The sequence below is a fragment of the Procambarus clarkii genome, chromosome 37 (genome assembly GCF_040958095.1).
Source record: "Procambarus clarkii isolate CNS0578487 chromosome 37, FALCON_Pclarkii_2.0, whole genome shotgun sequence".
Taxonomy (NCBI): Eukaryota; Metazoa; Arthropoda; class Malacostraca; order Decapoda; family Cambaridae; genus Procambarus; species Procambarus clarkii.
In genome coordinates, this window is record NC_091186.1 from 14,685,236 (window position 1) to 14,709,779 (window position 24,544).

The window sequence follows — 24,544 nt, forward strand, 5'->3', positions numbered from 1 at the left end:
TATATATATATATATATATATTTACATAATGTAAATATGGTTTACATTCTTGCCTTGATGTATATCAAGTTTACATTTCTGACGTGATACTGATAACGCTTACAATTTTGTCATGAGAATGATACAAGGTTTCCCTTTCTTGATAGTTTCCATTCAGGGGGGGATGGGAAGGTTATCTTCCTCATCTTATACCTTATCTTTCCCATTTTCTCATCTACCATTCCTTCCCCTCCTTCCTCTCCGTTCCATTCCAAATCCTTATCCTGACCCCTTCCAAGTGCCATATAGCCGTAGTGGCTTGGCGCTTTCCCCTGATAGTTGCTATCTTTTCCTATTTCATTGTTTTCTTTTGCTTGATCTTTCATATGTTTTTTTTTTTAATCTTGTTCCTTTTAATCTTAATTCTCGACTAAATATTTGCATCAAAAACTATCGCTGCTATCTATCAAGACATTCTATCTACCTGCTATCACTGCACCTTAAAAACATTCTGTAATTTATATACTCAGTTCTGTTATCGTAATATATCCCAAGCATTGGACACTATACCCAGCTCTGCTATCATAATATATCCCAAGCATTGGGTACTGTACCTAGCTCTGTTATCGTAATATATCCCAAGAATTGGATACTGTACCCAGATCTGTTATCAACATGAATATTAACCCAACTTCTAACATGTACCCTAACCCAGCCTTTGCTAGTGACCCTAACCCAACCTCCAATAGGGACCCCTAACCTAACCTTTAGTTGGAACCCTAACCTAACCTCTGCTAGGAACCCAAACTCAACCCCCCACTAGAGGAAGGTTGAGTTAGGTTGCTCCCTGTGCACCCTAAACTCTGTTAGGAACCCCTAACCAGACCTCTATTGGCCCCCAAACCCAACAACTTCTACTTAGGGGACCCTAATCCAAACGAAAATGGGTTTAGGTCTTCCCCTCCACTGTGGAGTCTGTGCTTCAGTTGAACAGTTCTTTCCTAATTAATTACGACACAGTGTGTCCTCGGGCTAGTCTCTGGCCGGTTCTTTGTCTTCTGCTTCATAATGCTCCTAATATTATAATACAATACTGACTTATTCTGTCCAAGCTGTTTGGTTTTTTGTCCAAGCTGTTATTTTGTCCTCATAATGTACCAATATGGGCTTAGTTACTTTGTTGATGCTCCTATACTCATGCTGTGAGTGGGGGGTTATTGTGCACCCCATACTCATCCTGTGGGTGGTGGTTTACTGTGCACCCCATACTCATCCTGTGAGTGGTGGTTTACTGTGCACCCCATACTCATCCTGTGAGTGGTGGTTTATTGTGCACTCCATACTCATGCTATGAGTGGGGGTTTATTGTGCACCCCATACTCATCCTGTGAGTGGTGGTTTATTGTGCACCCCATACTCATCCTGTGAGTGGGGGTTTATTGTGCACCCCATACTCATCCTGTGAGTGGGGGGTTATTGTGCACCCCATACTCATCCTGTGAGTGGTGGTTTATTGTGCACCCCATACTCATCCTGTGAGTGGGGGTTTATTGTGCACCCCATACTCATCCTGTGAGTGGGGGGTTATTGTGCACCCCATACTCATCCTGTGAGTGGTATGTTTACTGTGCACCCCATACTCATCCTGTGAGCTCGTAGAGCAGAAGAATTACAGGGGGGGGGGGGCACGAATGGCCATAACAATCAAGACTCCCATTATTTGGATAGTATTTACCATATGATTCTACCATTTATCTGTACATAATCTAATAATTACAATGTTAGAGCCAGAAGTTATCTTGACCCCCGGCGACCCCAACTGTGTTGGAGAGATGTCGTTCCCATCCCAAAAGAGGGGAGCGGGGGGGGGGGTAGGAAAGTGGATAGGTAATCACAATCTATCCTGACTGTTCACTTCCTCCCTTCAACAGCCACGGAGGTAATTGTTATCTTGCAATCACACACATATGGTAGAGCAGCCCGTCCTCCAAAAATGGGGTGGTAAATGTAAGGAGACAAAGAAGTGCAATTATGTACTATTCATAGCAGGTAGAGAGCTGCTTGAAGAATCATGCAATATGTCAACAAAAAAAAAGATCTTTTGAGGTGGGCGTGTGTAACTCCCCCCCTCACCCCCCCCCCCTTCCTGTCATCGTGACAGCGCAGCTAACGAGGTAAAGACTGGTTAATTGATATCATGTGGCCCTGGCTGTCAGGACATATGTGAATTAATTTATCATCAGGGCTCATTAACATGACTGTCAGGGTATAAGGGGGAGGGGTGGGGGGGGAGAGGAAGGGGGGGGTGGGAGAGGAAGTTGGGGTGGATGAATTCTGCTCATTCCTACACTACTTGTAGCGGTTTGGTCTGGCGTAGGGACTATCAACCTTGGAAGAGCAATTAAGGACAATTCAAGTTCAAGTACGTTTATTGAGACAATAAAATACTTCTCAAAGGGATGAAGTAGCTTAGGCTATTTCTGCCCTCTTCTACTTTCAAGTCCCTCAAGAGGGCGTACAAATCCACAAATCACAGAACAGTAGTTTTAGTTTAGTTCATTTATTATGCACCCCATACCCATCTTGTGGGCGGTAGTGGAAAGGGTTACAGAGGCACATAATGGGCTCAGGGACTGAACCCCACAATTCATTTAGCTAAGCAAGTTACAATCTTGATGAGCTAGTTACAAAATTCAATATAAGTCGTCACATCAACAATGGGTTCGAGATCGACCTCAAGTACAGGTTCTAAATTAAGCAACTGACATATGTGGAGAGCTAGTGTCACATTTGATATGTTTGTCCTGTACACCGCCCCCCATCCAGTGGGCAGCGGTGGATAGGTTACAATCACTCAGTTACTACCTACAGTTAGCAAACTGGGGATATTTGGCTAAAATTTCTGGTAGCAGATCATTTTTTTGGTAGCAATCATAGAACAAGAATCACATTTTACATTGCAGGTTAATATAGTAAACACAGCATATAGGTGTTACGCTCTTGGGGTCAATACAACAGTTTACAGACCAACCAGCAAGTTTGGTACTGGGTTTCACGAAAAAAGTGGTTATCTTGAGGTTATCTTGAGATGATTTCGGGGCTTTTTAGTGTCCCCGCGGCCCGGTCCTCGACCAGAAACATGTATAGGAGTAGATGGCTCCTGACTCCTGTTATGAGTCTTAGAACTTCCCCTTTCCCTAGCTCATGGTAAGCCTTATACCCACTAATTTCCCCCTAGAACACGTCCTGCTAATCGGTCAACAACCGAGTCCAAGATTACTGCTGGGTGAATAGGAGCGAGGAGTTTAAGATGAGTGCCCAGTCAATCCTACCTTTATAGGTATCGATCGAACCCGAATCGTTTGCAAAGTGCAGAGTGTTATACCACTTCGCCAGCAGGTATAATGTTTAAAGCTAATAGCAAGGCTCTAGAGGGTTATTAAGGCTAACACAAGAGGCAACTTATCACTCGGGCTAGAGACTCGAACCCAGACCAGTATACAGGCCTTCAGACTTGTATACTTCAATCTAAACAACTCGGTTTATCCTTGCCTTGTTGCACTGTGCAAGATGTTACTGAACACCTCGTCCCGCTCTCTCACAACAGCAAAACCAACCAGGTTCAGAATCCGTACTTCTGTCGACATGTCCTCAAAACATACAAAGTGGCCCACGTCTGTAGTATAAAATAATAATAATGAAGCTCCTTTTCCCTTAGATTTTTGTCGTTCACGGGAATATATTTGACCTTTGTCAGTCGTATATAATACTCCCTCCCTATAGTGCCAGTCCTCCTTAATTATCGACGTACAAATTCAAATAAATTCGTTTAATGGAGCTATATAGAGGAGTAGTGAGACGCGCGGGAGAGAGAGAGAAAAAGAGAGAGAGGGAGAGGGAGAGAGAGTGCGTGTCAAGAGGTATATAAAGCCAAGTTTAGTGGCTCACCATAGACACCTGGACTGGGATACGACAGGCTCTCAGTCTCCTCGTAATAGTCCTGTAATAGCCCCCCTTTACTGCCGCGCACACACACACACACACACACACACACACACACACACACACACACACACACACACACACACACACACACACACACACACACACGCACACACACAGGCACATATAAATACTCCATCTAACTACTACATCTAACTCCTGAGGCACATATAAATAGGATAACGACAGCAGCGTACTCTACACTGGCGAAAATTAGAACATCATTCAGAAACCTAAATGAGGAGGCTTTTAGGGCGCTTTACACTGCCTACGTGAGACCCGTCTTAGAGTATGCCGCGCCATCATGGAGCCCCCACCTGAAGAAACACATAAAGAAACTGGAGAAGGTTCAGAGGTTTGCGACGAGGCTTGTCCCAGAGTTACGAGGGATGGGATATGAAGAGCGTCTGCAGGAACTGAACCTTACGACACTAGAGAAAAGAAGGGAGAGAGGAGATATGATAGGGACATACAAAATACTCAGGGGAATTGACAAAGTGGAAATAGATGAAATGTTCACACGTAATAATAACAGAACGAGGGGACATGGGTGGAAACTGGAAACTCAGATGAGTCACAGAGATGTTAGGAAGTTTTCTTTTAGCGTGAGAGTAGTGGAAAAATGGAATGCACTTGGGGAACAGGTTGTGGAAGCAAATACTATTCATACTTTTAAAACTAGGTATGATAGGGAAATGGGACAGGAGTCATTGCTGTAAACAACCGATGGCTGGAAAGGCGGGATCCAAGAGTCAATGCTCGATCCTGCAAGCACAAATAGGTGAGTACACTCTCTCTCTCTCTCTCTCTCTCTCTCTCTCTCTCTCTCTCTCTCTCTCTCTCTCTCTCTCTCTCTCTCTCTCTCTCTCTCTCTCTCTCTCTCTCTCTCTTTCGTGATATCAGTATTCACCTCCTCCTGAAGCATCGTCATTGATTAAGATCGTAGCCTTCGACTCTACCCAACCCCCACCCCCCCCCACCACCTCCTACAGAGCAAAGCTTACCCTCCCGCCTCCGTTGAGAGGCGGGACCAAAGAGCCAGAGCCCAACCCCTTCCCTCCCCCCCCCCCCCGCAAGCACAACTAGATGAGTACATACCTGTTTCAGCACACCCATCTTGTACGAAATAATACTGAAAAATAGTCATACGTACATTGGGCCATTGGGAGTAGATGAATATCGGTGAAAAATTAGCCTCAACTGGGCCAGCTCATCCCAGTTCGTATCTCTGGTAATTAGTATCTCCAGTGGGTAATACATTACTAGAAGAGCTTGTGGTTATTTTGGAGTCAGTGGACCGTCTGGGGGCTCTAATGGACCAGCTGATAAGACGGGTGTGGGAGGGGGGGGGGGAGAAGGGGAAGGGGGTTGGTGGATGCATGAGGGGTGGGTGTAAGGGGGGGAGGGAGAGTAGAGGGAAGATGGTTGGAGAAATATTGGAGAGGGGATGGAGGTGGAGGTGGGGGTAGAAGGAAGATGGAGACCTGGTGGCCCAAGAGCCTCGATTTACTAGATGAAAACCCCGGCCCACAGTACATAATTCGCAGATGAAATACTGACCAGAAATCCCTCCACAAAAAATTTAACAACTGTATATATATATATATATATATATATATATATATATATATATATATATATATATATATATATATATATATATATATATAGTAATAATAAAATAAATAGTCTTAAACAGAATAATATAACATGTGTGGAAGCATCATCGGAGTGTATATATATGAATGCTACACAGTATTCATCTATAGACATCCATATATATGGTGAAACACATGTGAAGAACCTCTCACACACTCACAGCTCCCTGACAAGAGGGAGCCAGCTTAGCTTAGCTGCCAACACCCACACATCGTGTCAGCAAGGCGGACAGCCCGCCCGCCTGCTTTCATACCTCTCACTGTATTTCCCACTTCTATACTTCCCTTCACCTATGCCTTTCCTTCCTCTTTACCCCCTCATATTTTATATTTTTATATTTTTTACCCTTATTTTATATTTATATTTTATATGTATCTGTATCTGCGAATGGAAATGTCTGTCTGGTCGGGGTTGAGGGCCAGGCGCTAGGGACTAGCTTCACCCAATTCCTCCAATTAATTGCTGTTGGTTACGCGCCCAACATGGGCGGGTCGGGATTGGTCTCATAGAAAAGAGGACTCATAACACTGAACCAAAGTCACCAACAAGAAAAATTTCGAAGTGCAATTATGACCGAACTTAGTGGAATTAAAGGGACAAGAGAGAGATAGAAAGAGAGAGGGGGAGGAGAGAGAGGGAGAGAGAAGGGAAAAAATACATACACAGGCACCACCGGATATCCTATCTAGCATGTGTCTATAAATATATTAAAATATGTAAATATATATTCATACTATTAGAGAATGTCTATGAATCCAAAATTGGAGGCCAGAGGCTTGCGGCTAGCTTCACCCAAACTGGAAGAGGGAATAGTCTGGGGTATGGGATGAACACAGGCTGATGAAGGTTGCCATAATTCAAAAGAGAAGTGCGTGTCAGCGTCCCATTCAGACCCCCACAACGAGTTATGGCACTGCATGTCCGCCAGTTCGCCTATGAAAATATTGCGAAAAGCAAGCAAGAGTTTTTACTAGGAATATACACCATTATTCATTAATCTAAGGAAAATTATCATAAATTTTCTGCTAGGGCATAAGAAAGAGTCCCCATCTTCTATAAAAAAAGGGAAGACCAATCCAAAAATTCGAATGAGGGGGAACTATTATATTCTATGTGAATGTTCTTTTTTAAAATTATATAGACATTGTGACATTTGTTCTTATTATGTTATTGGTAATATTGTAGATTAGAGAGAGAAGCGGGGGACGAAGGGGGAAGGGAGAGGAGGGGGTGAGCAAGGGACGAGGCACAAGGACGAAGGGAGGGCACCCGGGCACCGCCAGGTACCTAGTACCTTGAGGTTACCTTGGGGTGCTTCCGGGGCTTAGCGTCCCCGCGGCCCGGTCGTCGACCAGGCCTCCTGGTTGCTGGACTGATCAACCAGGCCTAGGACCTAGTGTATTTATTATTTATGTCCGCAGAATCGAGCTATTAGCTCTTGGACCCCGCCTTTCTGTATGTGATATAAACCATCCCTGAGAATATACAGATACAGGGTTCTAATTAAGATTTTGAGACATATATAAGAGAAATACAGATTTTATGCCTTTCATCTGTATGTAAGAGTGAGAGCAGTGAAGGGGGAAGGGAACCGAAGTGAGAGTCTGGAGATGAGACCACGAGGCCCAGGCGGTCATCCTCCCAGCTTCCCCTTCACAAGATTTACAGGTAATTCAGAATGTTGTTACAGATTCGCTACCTGGAACAAAAAGTTCCAAGTAGCACGGGCTATGGTGAGCCCGTAATAGAATGCAAATTTTTCCAGCGGCAACACTGTGACTGATAGCATCATTACCCTGCCCTTTATCGAGATCAGAAAGGAATAATTACTTTATTGGCTTCGTCCAGCGTAATTCAGATTCGACTGGAGCCAAGATAACCCCTCATGAATAACAGAGAGGTTGTGTTATATTGTTATGTTAATCGTGATCACAGATCACATCAAGGGGGGGATGCTGCTCTCCACATCTCGTGGAGGATGCAGGTTTCTCCCTTTACCCTTAATATAGGGTAAAAGGAGTTATTTTTGAGGCGAGGAGGGTGTTGGTCAGAAGGGCTGCTGATGTCCTTTGTTCGTGGTTTTAGAGGAAGACGGACCTTGTCTATCAGTGGCTACGAGAGGGAGTGAATGTCTCTTTACGCCCCACGTCTAATGGCCTTGTTGTGCCTGTTGCGATATAACTTTCTGGCGTTCGAATTCGTTGGTAAATCTCTAGGCCTTAATGTTGTGGATGGCGGTGGCTTCCACAACATCCTCCAGTACATACCCCCCTGTGTTGACTACAAGCACAGGGTGGGAGTGTTTCCTTTCATTCCTTCTTCACATTTGTGTTACCAGTCTACGCTTGTGTCTTCTTGGTTCAACTTTCTCTCAACTGAAAGAGGCTCCTCCTTGTCCAACTTGTCTGTCTCCCTTAGTGTCTATGATGTTGTGATCATTTCGACTGTGTTTCCTCAGTCCAGTAATGTTGTGAGATCGTTCCTCATAGCTTTTAACCGTCTTAGTCCTGGCACCAATCTTGTTGCAATCCTCTGCATGTTATAATGTTGGCTTTATGCTTCACAAGGTGTGCATTCTACGGCGGTGTTGCATACTCCAGTATTGGTCTAACAAATGTTGTGGAGATTGCCTTTAGGGCATCCTGGTTTAGGTCTCTAAACGATATTCTAATATTTGCCAGCGTCCCGTATGCCGCCGGTGTTAGCCTGTTTATGTGTGTCTCTAAAATTTGTTTTGGAATTACACCCACTCTAAAATTACTCTGGGTGCAAGTGACAGGATGAACAGCCCAATTGCATCTAGGAACAAGGGGTTTCCTCTTTATTTAGGGATGGCTAACAGGCTGTTATGTAAGAATATCCACAGAATGAGTGACGCTGCCCAATAAACTTGCCCTTCGGGGTAAGATGTAAAAAAAACATAAATATCGATTTTTTTCATGTTTGGACAGACAGCTGTTAGTAGGAGGGAGCTCAGCCACTCTTCAGACTGGTCTGGAAACTGTTCATCTCTCACCATTGTCCACTTCTTTGTGCTTACAATTATATACTGGCACACCCTGGCGCTGGCACACCCTGGCCCTGGCACACCCTGGCGCTGGCACACCCTGGCGCTGGCACACCCTGGCGCTGGCACACCCTGGCCCTGGCACACCCTGGCGCTGGCACACCCTGGCGCTGGCACACCCTGGCGCTGGCACACCCTGGCGCTGGCACACCCTGGCGCTGGCACACCCTGGCGCTGGCACACCCTGGCGCTGGCACACCCTGGCGCTGACACACCCTGGCGCTGGCACACCCTGGCGCTGACACACCCTGGCGCTGGCACACCCTGGCGCTGGCACACCCTGGCGCTGGCACACCCTGGCGCTGACACACCCTGGCGCTGGCACACCCTGGCGCTGGCACACCCTGGCGCTGGCACACTCTGGCGCTGACACACCCTGGCGCTGACACACCCTGGCGCTGGCACACCCTGGCGCTGGCACACCCTGGCGCTGGCACACCCTGGCGCTGACACACCCTGGCGCTGGCACACCCTGGCGCTGATAACACCCTCGTCCCCTGAACTACTGCAAGGGGACGATGCAACATTGTTTTAAATATATAAAAAAAAAACTGCCTCGTAGTGGCCAATAAGCTTTTCGTCACTTTTCACCATTCTTCTGTTCTTATTATGTACTGGAAAACAGTAAATCCGGACTACAATGACGCTGGAACAAGAGAATTATATCCTTTTTGTTCTTCCAGTCAGCTTTTCTCGGAGAGTTTGCAGGCGTGAGATGGAGTTCTCTGTTAATCTTGAGCACCGAGGCTAACAAAAATGAGGAAGGGGGAAAAATTTTATATATTTTTTTTTTTGACGAAATTCAATCCTGTGGATAATGATGCCTCGGGCCCAATCCGACCCTGCTTCTCTCCACGCTAATTAATAGCGGACTGCTCAGCTGTAACGACCAATTAGCTCTAACGACCTACTGAGACTGAATCATCTTTTTTCTTGTGTACGGAGAATGAAACTAATAATATATATATATATATATATATATATATATATATATATATATATATATATATATATATATATATATATTTTATATATATATATATATATATATATATATATATATATATATATATATATAACTGAAAACTCACACCCCAGAAGTGACTCGAACCCATACTTCCAGAAGCAACGCAACTGGTATGTACAAGACGCCTTAATCCACTTGACCATCACGACCGGACAAAATGAGGTGATAGCCGAGGCTATTTGAACCACCCCACCGCCGGCACTCGGATAGTAATCTTGGGCATAGCATTTTACCAAATCACCTCATTCTTTGGGGCACACGTGAGGAACACAAATGCGAACAAGCCTGAATGGTCCCCAGGACAATATGCAACTGAAAACTCACACCCCAGAAGTGACTCGAACCCATACTTCCAGAAGCAACGCAACTGGTATGTACAAGACGCCTTAATCCACTTGACCATCACGACCGGACAAAATGAGGTGATAGCCGAGGCTATTTGAACCACCCCACCGCCGGCACTCGGATAGTAATCTTGGGCATAGCATTTTACCAAATCACCTCATTCTTTGGGGCACACGTGAGGAACACAAATGCGAACAAGCCTGAATGGTCCCCAGGACAATATGCAACTGAAAACTCACACCCCAGAAGTGACTCGAACCCATACTTCCAGAAGCAACGCAACTGGTATGTACAAGACGCCTTAATCCACTTGACCATCACGACCGGACAAAATGAGGTGATAGCCGAGGCTATTTGAACCACCCCACCGCCGGCACTCGGATAGTAATCTTGGGCATAGCATTTTACCAAATCACCTCATTCTTTGGGGCACACGTGAGGAACACAAATGCGAACAAGCCTGAATGGTCCCCAGGACAATATGCAACTGAAAACTCACACCCCAGAAGTGACTCGAACCCATACTTCCAGAAGCAACGCAACTGGTATGTACAAGACGCCTTAATCCACTTGACCATCACGACCGGACAAAATGAGGTGATAGCCGAGGCTATTTGAACCACCCCACCGCCGGCACTCGGATAGTAATCTTGGGCATAGCATTACTATTTTAGGCACTCTTTAGAGTGCCTTTAGACATTATAGGCACTCGGATTACTATCCGAGTGCCGGCGGTGGGGTGGTTCAAATAGCCTCGGCTATCACCTCATTTTGTCCGGTCGTGATGGTCAAGTGGATTAAGGCGTCTTGTACATACCAGTTGCGTTGCTTCTGGAAGTATGGGTTCGAGTCACTTCTGGGGTGTGAGTTTTCAGTTGCATATTGTCCTGGGGACCATTCAGGCTTGTTCGCATTTGTGTTCCTCACGTGTGCCCCAAAGAATGAGGTGATTTGGTAAAATGCTATGCCCAAGATTACTATCCGAGTGCCGGCGGTGGGGTGGTTCAAATAGCCTCGGCTATCACCTCATTTTGTCCGGTCGTGATGGTCAAGTGGATTAAGGCGTCTTGTACATACCAGTTGCGTTGCTTCTGGAAGTATGGGTTCGAGTCACTTCTGGGGTGTGAGTTTTCAGTTGCATATTGTCCTGGGGACCATTCAGGCTTGTTCGCATATATATATATATATATATATATATATATATATATATACATCAATTTTTATAGGTAGTTGCGGTTATCATGCGTCGGTTACGAGGATCCACATCCCCACGGCCCGGTCTCTGACTACTAGACCTCCTGGATGATGGTCTGGTTAACCAGGCTGTTAGATGCCGCTGGTCGCAGCCAGACGTATGAATCGTTGATTTAGATTTTGGGTTGATTTTTATTACAGTTTGCTGTTGATTTAGAATAGTTTGATTTAGAAGTTTTGGCGAGTCTTTGAAAGATTAGGGAATATTTGGGATCTATTTTCATTCGGTATTGTTAAAACTGGAGGGAAAATGATTTTCCGTTACGTTATTTGTTTCTTCGTTTTGGAAAATATGTAATGGAAGAGTGTGTGGGGGGTGGGGGGGGGGGGGGGGGAAGGGGGTTTAAACCTCCGGCCGCCTTGTTACCGGGGTCCCGCTGTAAGTCTCTGGGATTACCTGGGTTAAAAAGGTCGTTCTTTACCTGTTGGTTGAGAGTAATCAGTGCTGTGGTGAGGGGCACACACACACACACACACACACACACACACACACACACACACACACACACACACACACACACACACTCACACACACACACACACACCACGGGGGAACAATAGCATGTGTGTGTGTGTGTGTGTGTGTGTGTGTGTGTGTGTGTGTAATTACCTAAGTGTAATTACCTAAGTGTAGTTACAGGAAGAGATCTACGCTCGTGGTGTCCCGTCTTCCCAGCACTCTTTGTCATATAACGTTAAGAAACTACTGACGGTCTTGGCCTCCACCACCTTCTCACCTAACTTGTTCCAACCGTCTACCACTCTGTTTGCGAAAGTGAATTTTCTTATATTTCTTCGGCATCTGTGTTTAGCTAGTTTAAATCTATGACCTCTTGTTCTTAAAGTTCCAGGTCTCAGGAAATCTTCCCTATCGATATTATCAATTCCTGTTACTATTTTGTATGTCCTCATATCACCTCTTTCTGTGTGTGTGTGTGTGTGTGTGTGAGTGTGTGTGTGTGTGTGTGTGTGTGTGTGTGTGTGTGTGTGTGTGTGTGTGTGTGTGTGAGTGTGTGTGTGTGTGTGTGTGTGTGTGTGTGTGTGTGTGTGAGTGTGTGTGTGTGTTTGAGTGTGTGTGTGTGTGTGTGTGTGTGTGTGAGTGTGTGTGTGTGTGTGTGTGTGTGTGTGTGTGTGTGTGTGTGTGTGTGTGTGTGTGTGTGTGTGTGTGAGTGTGTGTGCTCTCTCCGTCAGCTAGTCCCAGTGGCGCTCCTGTGCCAGGTAAGTCCACTACGGGCTCACCATAGCCCGTGCTACTTGGAACTTCTGTTCTGAGTAGCTGAATCTAAAACTTGAAAAACGGGCGATTAAAGCAGAGACCCATCTCTCCCGGCTTGTGCTGTAATGTATGGTATTAATCTCACATGGAGAACGGTAATATAAACTTTGTAGCAGTGCAAGAATACCCATTCAACCCAGCCCTTCCCTTCCCTGTATTATCCTCGTCATCCCTGTCGTTAAATTGTCCTGAATATCGCTGACCATGACCAAAAACCATGATTTATAATATTTAAGTTCTGTCAAGATGTTCCTCAACTCAGCTTCCTTGCTTGATGATGAGTATGTCAGAGAAGACTTGAGAAGAGAAGAGAAGACAGAGAAGAGATATATATGACCAGATGTCATATATATATATATATATATATATATATATATATATATATATATATATATATATATATATATAAACTCCACACCCCAGAAGGATTCGAACCCGAACCCTGACAGCCAGGAGCACAATGCACCATGGCGTACCCGGTTCTTTAACCACTCGACCAACCGTGACCGTACAAAAGTCATTGGTAACCGAGGCTATAACCCCAAAGACCTTACAGCACTTGGTGGTAAGCTTGGGCATTACACATATATGTGTAATCAGTATCATGAAAGCTCTGTGTAATTGGCAAGATCCGTTTCACCTTGTACTTCACCTATTTCACATTTTAAGACCAAATAAGGCAAAGTTACCTGTAAATTTTCATGAAGCTCCTGAGACTGCTGCTTATTGAGAGAAGAGTTGAGGGAACTCTTCTTTTACGAGTAGTTTAAACTGTGAGTAGTTTATGTTAAACTGTTTCCACGCACAGTTCGCTACAGTAGTCACTGTCCGGGGAGTAGGAGGCCTGGTCGACGACCGGGCCGCGGGGACGCTAAGCCCCGAAAGTACCTCACGGTAACCTCAAGGTAGGTCTGACTGCTCTTGCCGAGATGAACATGAGCGTCTCAGTCTAACTTCCTGTTCATTATAACAAATGCTGCGCCGACCGTACCGAGAACAACCACTCAGTATTTGCTTCTCTGAATTACCCTTCATATTTCATTACCATTCTAGCCTATAGGGACCTTGCTGGACCCCCCTACAGACCATAACCAACCCCTCTGGTGCTACTGATGCTTACAGTAATCATTTATCCCTCTTAATTACCCAGTCAAATTACCTGAGAATCTAGAACATCTTGACGATGGTACACCTCCTCTCTAGTTCTATAAAGCAGGAGGTAAGTTTATCTCAATGTTTCCTCATAGTCTAACCCTTTCATCTCCTGGACCAGTCTTGTAGCAAGTATCTGCACAGATTTACGTTTGTCTTTTGTATGTGAGGATTCCATTCCGGACCTGCAAACTCTGGCTTTATCTTCATATATAAGACATATATATAAGACAAATATCTACATATATAAGACGTGTATAGGCCTCTGAAGGTCACCTTCTCAGCGTTCTTAAATGTCATTCTGATGTTCGTCAGCTTTGTTGCTACTGTTCTCTTGATATGGTCCTCTGTTGATATGGTCTTCTGTTGATATGGCCCCCCTCTTGATATGGTCCTCTGTTGATATGGTCCTCTGTTGATATGGTCTTCTGTTGATATGGTCCCCCTCTTGATATGGTCCTTTGTTGATATGGTCCTCTGTTGATATGGTCCCTTGTTGATATGGTCCCCTGTTGATATGGTCCTCTGTTGATATGGTCCCTTGTTGATATGGTCCCTTGTTGATATGGTCCCCTGTTGATATGGTCCTCTGTTGATATGGTCTTCTGTTGATATGGTCCCCCTCTTGATATGGTCCTTTGTTGATATGGTCCTCTGTTGATATGGTCCCTTGTTGATATGGTCCCCTGTTGATATGGTCCTCTGTTGATATGGTCCTCTGTTGATATGGTCCCTTGTTGATATGGTCCCCTGTTGATATGGTCCTCTGTTGATATGGTCCTCTGTTGATATGGTCCCTTGTTGATATGGTCCCCTGTTGATATGGTCCCCTGTTGATATGGTCCCCTGTTGATATGGTCCTCTGTTGATATGGTCCCCCTGTTGATATGGTCCTCTGTTGATATGGTCCTCTGTTGATATGGTCCCTTGTTGATATGGTCCCCTGTTGATATGGTCCCCTGTTGATATGGTCCCCTGTTGATACGGTCCCCTGTTGATATGGTCCCCTGTTGATATGGTCCTCTGTTGATATGGTCCCCTGTTGATATGGTCCCCTGTTGATATGGTCCCCTGTTGATATGGTCCCCTGTTGATATGGTCCTCTGTTGATATGGTCCCCTGTTGATATGGTCCCCTGTTGATATGGTCCCCTGTTGATACGGTCCCCTGTTGATATGGTCCCCTGTTGATATGGTCCCCTGTTGATATGGTCCCCTGTTGGTATGGTCCTCTGTTGATATGGTCCCCTGTTGATATGGTCCTCTGTTGATATGGTCCTCTGTTGATATGGTCCTCTGTTGATATGGTCCCTTGATGATATGGTCCTCTGTTGATATGGTCCTCTGTTGGTATGGTCCTCTGTTGATATGGTCCTCTGTTGATATGGTCCTCTGTTGATATGGTCCTCTGTTGATATGGTCTTCTGTTGATATGGTCCCCCTGTTGATATGGTCCTCTGTTGATATGGTCCCTTGTTGATATGGTCCTCTGTTGATATGGTCCTCTGTTGATATGGTCCCTTGATGATATGGTCCTCTGTTGATATGGTCCTCTGTTGATATGGTCCCTTGATGATATGGTCCTCTGTTGATATGGTCCTCTGTTGATATGGTCCTCTGTTGATATGGTCCTCTGTTGATATGGTCCTCTGTTGATATGGTCCCCTGTTGATATGGTCCTCTGTTGATATGGTCCTCTGTTGATATGGTCCTCTGTTGATATGGTCCTCTGTTGATATGGTCCCTTGATGATATGGTCCTCTGTTGATATGGTCCTCTGTTGGTATGGTCCTCTGGTGATATGGTCCTCTGTTGATATGGTCCTCTGTTGATATGGTCCTCTGTTGATATGGTCCTCTGTTGATATGGTCTTCTGTTGATATGGTCCCCCTGTTGATATGGTCCTCTGTTGATATGGTCCCTTGTTGATATGGTCCTCTGTTGATATGGTCCTCTGTTGATATGGTCCCTTGATGATATGGTCCTCTGTTGATATGGTCCTCTGTTGATATGGTCTTCTGTTGATATGGTCCCCTGTTGATATGGTCCTCTGTTGATATGGTCCCTTGTTGATATGGTCCTCTGTTGATATGGTCCCCTGTTGATATGGTCCCCTGTTGATATGGTCCCCTGTGGATATGGTCCCCTGTTGATATGGTCTTCTGTTGATATGATCCCCTGTGGATATGGTCCCCTGTTGATATGGTCCCCTGTTGATATGGCCCCTGTTGATATGGTCCCCTGTTGATATGATCCCCTGTTGATATGGTCCTCCGCTGAGATGGTCTTCCGTTGATATACTCCTCTGTTGGTATGGTCCCCCGTTGATATCATTTGAGTTATATTCGACCTTAGTAGACCTTTCTCTTCCCAGTTTTATCTCCTCGGGCATCTTCTATTCTGTTTTCCAACTCCCGGATGCGTCTTCCGTAGAACCCTGTCTAGTCGCTCTCCTGTCCTCTCCCCCATTGAGCTTCTCTATAAGCAGGCGTTAATTTTTGGAGCGTTTTCGTGAGCTCCTGAAACAGACAATGAACCTCCTGGCTTGCGCGGGAATTAAAGTTGGCCGTACATACGCAGGGGGTTATCTTGCTTGGATTAATTGTAGTCGTGCATCGGTAAACTGTGCCTGGCTCTCTCTCTGTCTCTTGTCAGTTCGCTATCTGTTGCTAAAACCTGGACGAGTCGCTCCAGTTGGTCTGATTCGTCGCGGCTTTGATGCGGCTCCAGCGTCGAAGTCCGGCCAAACGCTTGAGTAAATACAGCTTCTCTCTCTCTCTCTCTGCTACATCTGGCTTAAATAAAATTACTTTATCGTTCGAGCCTTCGCAAGCTGAGTTAACATGCTGAAGGAATTAAGGTACCGAATTCGGAAGGAGATTGGTGCTGTTGGAGAGAGAGAGAGAAGCTGGACGTTCCTGGGACTTGTGTCAGTGGGTATTTGTCTGGGGTGGAATGAGTAGTCGTCGCTGAGAGCATAGATCGGTCCTCGACTTTCTTGGTGGAATGAATTGACTCGTGTGAGAAGCAAGAATATTTGTTGGGGGGGGGGGGGGGGGGAGTGGTTAGAGGTCAACCCGTTCTCGCACTTTCTTACAGTCAATATTGACTTATTGAATAAGTACATATGTGACATTCTAATTTATTGTGAATATTTCCGTTTACCTTGAAAAGCTTCACAGAAAACACCGACCTTACCTAACCTTCTCAGTTTGTTAAGATAAGCATCTTATTGCTTCGTAATTACAATTATTACTTAACCTATACCTATAATAGGTTAAGTAATAATTGTAATTAGGAAGCAATAAGATGCTTATCTTAACATACTAAGAAGGTTAGGTAAGGTCGGTGTTTTCTATGAACCTTTTCAAGGTAAACTAAAATATTCACAATAAATTAGTATGTCACATATGCACGTATTTAATAAGTCAATATTGACTATACGAGAGTACGAGAACGGGTTGTAGAGGTAATCTGGTAGTTGTCTTACCGTAGTGAGGTATGGTGCTTCATTCTGCACCCTATACACCATCACCACCATACACCCATTCCTCACCTCGCCTCGCGAGGACCCTTCCGCCTCCTGGACCATAACAACCGATGAGATCTGATGATATATATATACGCAGCATCACCTCTCCCGTACAATCATCACTCACAAACGCTATACAATCAGCCTCATGCCTCATCTCCCAGCTGGGGCAAGATATATACCCCACTCCCAGCTGGGGCAAGATATATACCCCACTCCCAGCTGGGGCAAGATATATACCCCATTCCCAGCTGGGGCAAGATATATGCCCCACTCCCAGCTGGGGCAAGATATATACCCCACTCCCAGCTGGGGCAAGATATATACCCCACTCCCAGCTGGGGCAAGATATATACCCCACTCCCAGCTGGGGCAAGATATATACCCCACTCCCAGCTGGGGCAAGATATATACCCCACTCCCAGCTGGGGCAAGATATATACCCCACTCCCAGCTGGGGCAAGATATATACCCCACTCCCAGCTGGGGCAAGATATATACCCCACTCCCAGCTGGGGCAAGATATATACCCCACTCCCAGCTGGGGCAAGATATATACCCCACTCCCAGCTGTCGCGTCCTGCCCTTTTGTTCTTAAACATTTACACATTTGACGGTTGACGGTTGAGAGGCGGGACCAAAGAGCCAGAGCTCAATCCCCGCAAGCACAACTAGGTGAGTACATTTATCGTGTGTCATTATTTTAAAACAAAAAATTGTATGAACCCGCGAAATGTTGGTTGGTTTGAGAGTTAGGATTCTGAAGGGGACCGGCCAATCAGAAGTTTGGAAGCGCGTGATGGCAACACCACTTGGAGATGAAATGGGGCTTAAAATCATGGAAGACGGACGAGTGAGTGAAGAATTCTCCCATTTTTCTTGCCTATTACCTTCGATTTGACGGTCAGATGGCCTTCCTGAGTGGGGGAAAACTGGAGGGAGGGTGGGGGGGGGGGGGGGAGAGAAAGAGACCTATTTAACAGTTAATTGAGTTTGGGGGAGAAGCGTTGATGGTGGACAAGCAACCCCAGCTGGGGAGTGGTAGTGTTTGGGCAGGGAAACAAAGACCACCCCTTGACTCGACCCCTCCCCCCCTACTCCTCCCTCTCCCACCGACTCGACCCCCTCCAGAGACGACCTCCCCCCCAAAGTCGACCCCCACCTGACTCGACCTACACAGACTCGACCCCCCCCCCCTCCCCCCTCCTTCTCCCACCGACTCGACCCCCTCCAGAGTCGACCTCCCCCCCAAAGTCGACCCCACCTGACTCGACCTACACAGACTCGACCCCCCCTCCCCCACATATTTGACCCCCCCTTTAGAAGTCAACCGCCCCACCCTAGACTGGACCCCCCTCTCCCACCACCATCTAAATCCTTCATACCCGGCCTGGTCTGCCTTTGTGTGTCCCCTCCCACCCTCATACAGAGGTTTACCTGTGGTGTACCTGTGGTCTACCTGGGGTGTACCTGGGGTGTACCTGCCATCAAGATGCTAATCCCCAGCGCTGGACTCTACTGGAGAGAGACCGATCGAGGTCCTGTACAGGATTCAGAACCTGTAAAGGATTCGGTTTCTGGACAGAATCCTGCCACTCGGCAGGATTTTACTCACAGGACAACAAACGCCAAGATTTTCCTTCCCTAAACCCCACAATGTGAAACTGACTTAGGAAAAAGTCAGGAAAAAAACTTTCGTTAGGAAAAAAAGTCAGGAAAAAATTTTTCGTTAGGAAAAAAACATTAACCTGACAATTATACTCATATCAAAGACTTGAGGAACAAGAGGCTTAAATATTCGCTAAACAAATAATATCGAGAACTACCTTGAAATCTATAGATAACTCAAGTAGTGAATGTCACCCTCCTAAGAGACTTCAGTCTTCTTGATTTGAGATGGAAGATGATAGATATTAATATTTAGTTGGAAGAGCTGGCTACAAATAGCCAAGACTATTTGACTATATAAACCTATATTGACTATATAAATTTGATTACACACACCAGAGAGCAAACGGTACTTCGTAACAAGGTCCTGCTGAGCCGAAGACGCCAACCGATGATTGATTGATCAAAGATTAAGCCACCCTAGAGTTGACACTAGCACAACCAACCGGAGGAGACAACGCTCTATATACAGACGATGAGTCACAATAACGTGGCTGAAGTATGTTGACCAGACCACACACACACTTGAAGGTGAAGGGACGACGACGACGACGACGTTTCGGTCCGTCCTGGACCATTCTCAAGTCGATTGAGAATGGTCCAGGACGGACCGAAACCTCGTCGTCCCTTCACCTTCTAGTGTGTGGTCTGCTCAACAACGCTCTATATACCTAATCTTCACGAGTAAGAACTAATCAGTGACAAAATTCCCAAACACAACCTATTCGGCCACAATACCTTTAAATTGACGACAATTCAAAATTAAAAGTTTCCAAAGCACTTGCTATAGGATATAAGTCTACTTTACTAATTTTTCTATACGATCTTTATTAGTTTTTTCTCTATCGGATATTTATACGATCCGATAGAGAGTTGTCCAAAATACACAAGTTTTATTATCATTAAATTTATATTTAAACAGGAAATAATGAGATAGATTGTATACTTTTCTGTAATGAACCTTTGAAATCCCACGGTATATATTTCCTTAGACAAAAGACTTCATGATATTCTACGTAAAAGTACTTGTTCTAATTTAATACCTGGCCACAGGTCTGGCCAGGGAAAAACAATTACAGTGGCCATAGATGGATTGTACGATACATGGACACGTTGTTCACTGTAGCTGGACTACAGTGAACAACTGTAGTCCTCAACTACGGGGACTACTTGAAACATACGTAGAGAGAGGTTTAATATGGTTCCTGTCTATATCCATCTGTATCTTCCCGTCTGTCTTCCCTATCTCTCAGATATCATCTCTATTCATATATATCTCTCTCTCTGCCTTTCTCCTTACCGTTATTTAATTATATTTACCGTATTTGATCAAGGCTTAACCACGCCACAAACTTTCACCACGGCAAAAACTCTTTAAACACACACAACCATCAAACAATTCTTATATCATATCTCCGTATAACTATTATATCTAAATAATGTCTCCAGGCATCCAAAGTCATAGATTCAAGAATTTCCATAATGCCAACAAAAGCGCAGACAAAATAAAAGCGGCAGGTTTTGTGGGGGGGAATACCTTTCGGTCGGTCTCTGATCTTGTTAGGCGCGGCCGTTATTGGGGTCCAATCCTTTTACCCCGACTTACGTCAGGAAAGGACGAGCCGGCATCTGTTTATCCCCCGGATTGTGGGAGAAGATATTTCCTGACATTTATTTTCGAACGATTTTTTCATTTTTTTCACACACACACACACACACACACACACACACACACACACACACACACACACACACACACACACACACACACATACACACACACATATGTCCATTGATCAGCTGACGACAAAAACAAACCAAAGATTCTGATGGAGTAAACAATAATCAGCTGATGGAATAAATTATAGTCAGGTGATGGTGTAAACAAACCGAAGACTCCTCTTATCAGGTGAGGACTCGTACAGACCAATGGCCCTCCAGATCAGCTTAAAGCATGAATGGATTACGTTCCTCTGATCAGCTGATGACATAAACAAACTGTGTGTGTGTGTGTATGGGACATGAGGACTGCCATCTCTTCCTCAGACATCAGGAATAAGGGGGATTTGGGAGGGAATCAGGACTCGGGGGAAGGGGTCGAGTCTCTAGGGTCGCTGAGAGATTTGTCCCTTAGGGAAAGGGGGGTGAAGAGAGGTTGAGGAGTCGGTTCTCTATTGGTTGACAGGTTGCAGCTGATCTTGGGGAAGGAGAGGGGGGGGGGTTGAAGGGGTTGTTTCTTATGACAATTTGGGGGATTGGTTCTCTGTGGGGTTGAGGTTATAATTATCTGGGGGGAGGGGGGTAAATTGATCGGTTCTCTGAAGGTTGAGGGGTTGGTTCTCTCGGGGGTTGTGGGGTAGATCTCAGATTGGTTAGGGAAGGCAAGCGGATTTACTCTACTGGGAGAGGGAGAGGGCTAGAAGGATGGAGAGAGAGAGAGAGATAGACAACACTCATGGATACCTTCCTTTTAATAGAATGTTTGGTACTCTGAATAGTAAACAACTTAGGAATTAATTTGGATGTAGAAGTGGTACTCTGAATAGTGAAAAAGGTGTAAATACCTATGGGTGGAAGTGGGGGGTATTAGGGATAGTGAAAGGGCAGTGTATTTCTTTGAATGGGTCGGTGGTAATTTGCCTTGAGAAAAGGATATTGGTTTTCTGAGGTAAATAAATAAATATAGATCAAGTGGTATGTGTGCGATACTCCATGTATTAATGAATTAAAATGCTCTCTAAACAAAATTTTTATTAGGGAAAGGGGGGTACGTACCCCCTCTGGCTGGAAGAAGGGGACCCTTAACCTCGGAGAACAGCCCACACAACACAGAGGGGATAATTTGTAATGGATGTCACTTAATAAGAAATGAATACCACTAGCTTACTGCTACAGTATAACTACTACTACTACTACAACTGCTACTAATGAAAATAGTAATAATAATGCTCGAATAAATTATATTAAAGCGATTTATTAATGAGATACTCAGTTGGAGCCGTGAGAAGGATTCTAACCTGCGCACTTAAACCATATAGGTTTAAGGCGTGTGCTTATGAACTCCGGTTCTTAAATTGAGCTCCGGTTCGGAGGCCCCCAAACCGGAGCCCAACTATAGAGTTTTACAGTGGACCCGACCACACTCTGGCCTATAGTAAGGCCTTTCAAAACCCTGGTTGAGCTCCAGTTTGGGGCCTCCGGAACCTCCAAGAGGACTCAGTAGAGCTCCGGGTTGGTCGACTTTTGTACCGTCGTGGCCGAGTCGGTTAAGACAGGTGTCTGGAAATCACCAGGAGCCAGATTCACGAAAGCACTTACGAACCTGTACATCTTTTCTCAATCTTTGGCGGCTTTGTTTACAATTATTAAACAGTTAATGAGCTCCGAAGCACCAGGAGGCTGTTTATAACAATAACAACAGTTGAATGGGAAGTTTTCATGCTTGTAAACTGTTTAATAAATGTAACCAAAGCCGTCAAAGATTGAGGAAAGATGTAGACGTTCGTAAGTGCTTGCGTAAGTGCTTTCGTGAATCTGGCCCCAGAATGCGAGTTCAAGTCACTCCATTGCCTCAAAATGGTTTTCATATAATTATAACAGGAAGGAAGAATGAATAATGTTGAATGGCAGTTCACTGTGTGAGCTGTCAACACAGTGGGAGAGAGCTCGTTAATCCAGCCGCCAAACCCTCTGTTTATGAATGAAAAACTCTTTTACACACGACTCACAACTGATGACGTTCGAACATTTTTCGAACAGTTCTTCGCTGATATGACTTTTGTTCGAATCGCAACTCTATAAATGCTTCACTCACGTATTTCAAATACAAATAATTGCCAACAGAACCTAAACACCAACTACCTTGTGGCTACCTTGTGCTGTTTCCGGGGATCAACGGCCCCACAGCCCGGTCTCCGACCAGGCCTCCTGGTTGGTCGTAGGTTCACCTAACCCAACCCGCACCCACATATGCTAAAATAGCATTAATTTATATTTTAGAAAATGTTTTTTTTTTTAAATCAAGAGCATGTTAAAGCTGATAAATTCCTCTCTGGGGTCGACCGCTGGATGGACAAGCATGGGCTAATGTAGCCTCCATCACAGAAGAAGCTAAGGTGTCTCCACACCTAGCAATGTACATAAGGATAACTCCACCTCTTACGAGGAAGATTTCTAAGCAGGCGATGAGTCACAATAACGTGGCTAAATTGTGTTGACCAGACCACACACTAGAAGGTGAAGGGACGACGACGTTTCGGTCCGTCCTGGACCATTCTCAAGTCGATTGTGAATGGTCCAGACAGAGAATGGTCCAGGACGGACCGAAACGTCGTCGTCCCTTCACCTTCTAGTGTGTGGTCTGGTCAACAAAGATTTCTAAGATCGGACGAGTCAAGACTGCGGTAATTTTAATTACTGACAGACGCATCGACATTCACACAAAGTCCTCTAATATATGGAGGCTATGATAGTCCTTAGCCCGAGAATGCGTGCTAATTCACACGCGTGGAGGGATCCGTGGTTCGAGTCTCCCAGAGCCCCCAGGTGACTGGAATGGTAAACAATTCTGCGTGCCAGTCATTGACACCAGTTCCCTATACTCAGAATAAGAGACATCTGTCCTTGTCGCCCCGACTGTACTATCTGCAGCCCCGGAGAGTATAGAGGCGTAGTTGTTGTTGGTTTAGATTCAGCTGCTCGAAACGTAAGTTCAGACCAGCACGGGCTATGGTGAGCCCGTAGTGGACTTACCTGGTACAGGAGCGGGGCTGCAACTTGAGTGGCGTAGGGTACCAGGAGTGTAAATAGTTTGGGAGAGAGAGAGAGAGAGAGAGAGAGAGAGAGATGCTCATAAGGCCTGATTGAGGCCTTATGAGCCTGATGCTCTGGCTCATATGGCCAGAGCATCAGGCTGGCTTATGGCTCTGTAATTGCCCTCAAGTCGAAACATAGGTTGATATTTCGTCATCTTTTTGCAACATGGGAAAAAGAGGGGGAGGAGGGTGTTTGAGTTTCAACAGAACACAATTCTTTGACTACCGGCAATGCAACGTAGTTCTGCAATCTCTCGACAAGAAATACATTGTGTTCGTACCTCTGGCAGTCATGTAAGATATTCGTACCTCTGGCAGCCTCGTAAGATTCTCGTGCCTCCGCCTGCTTATGGGACACTCACAGCAAGATTGAAAACCATGACGGAAAATTAACTGCCAAACAAGCGTGTCATCTTGTTTGAGGGGTCATAAATTGTCCACTGGCTTGAAAATTAAGTCTTAGCCAGTCTCCAAACGACTTGTGTCGACATTATTTTTTTTTTATGTGTGTGAACTGAAGATTTGTGGGTTTTAATTGAAGTGAAGACAGAGATTGGATCCAGTCTGACGTTTCATATAATATGATTAAGGTTAGAAGTAATTAAGATTTAAAAAGCCTGAAGAGGTAAGAAAGTGATTCAATTTACGGTTCTATTATCGCGATATTTTTTAAAACTACTTTTGTTGGTTATGTCGTGATGAATGATTTATTAAAATGTTTTATGATGTCCATGCTACTTAGGTGTTAAGTAGTTAATAATTTAGCTTTT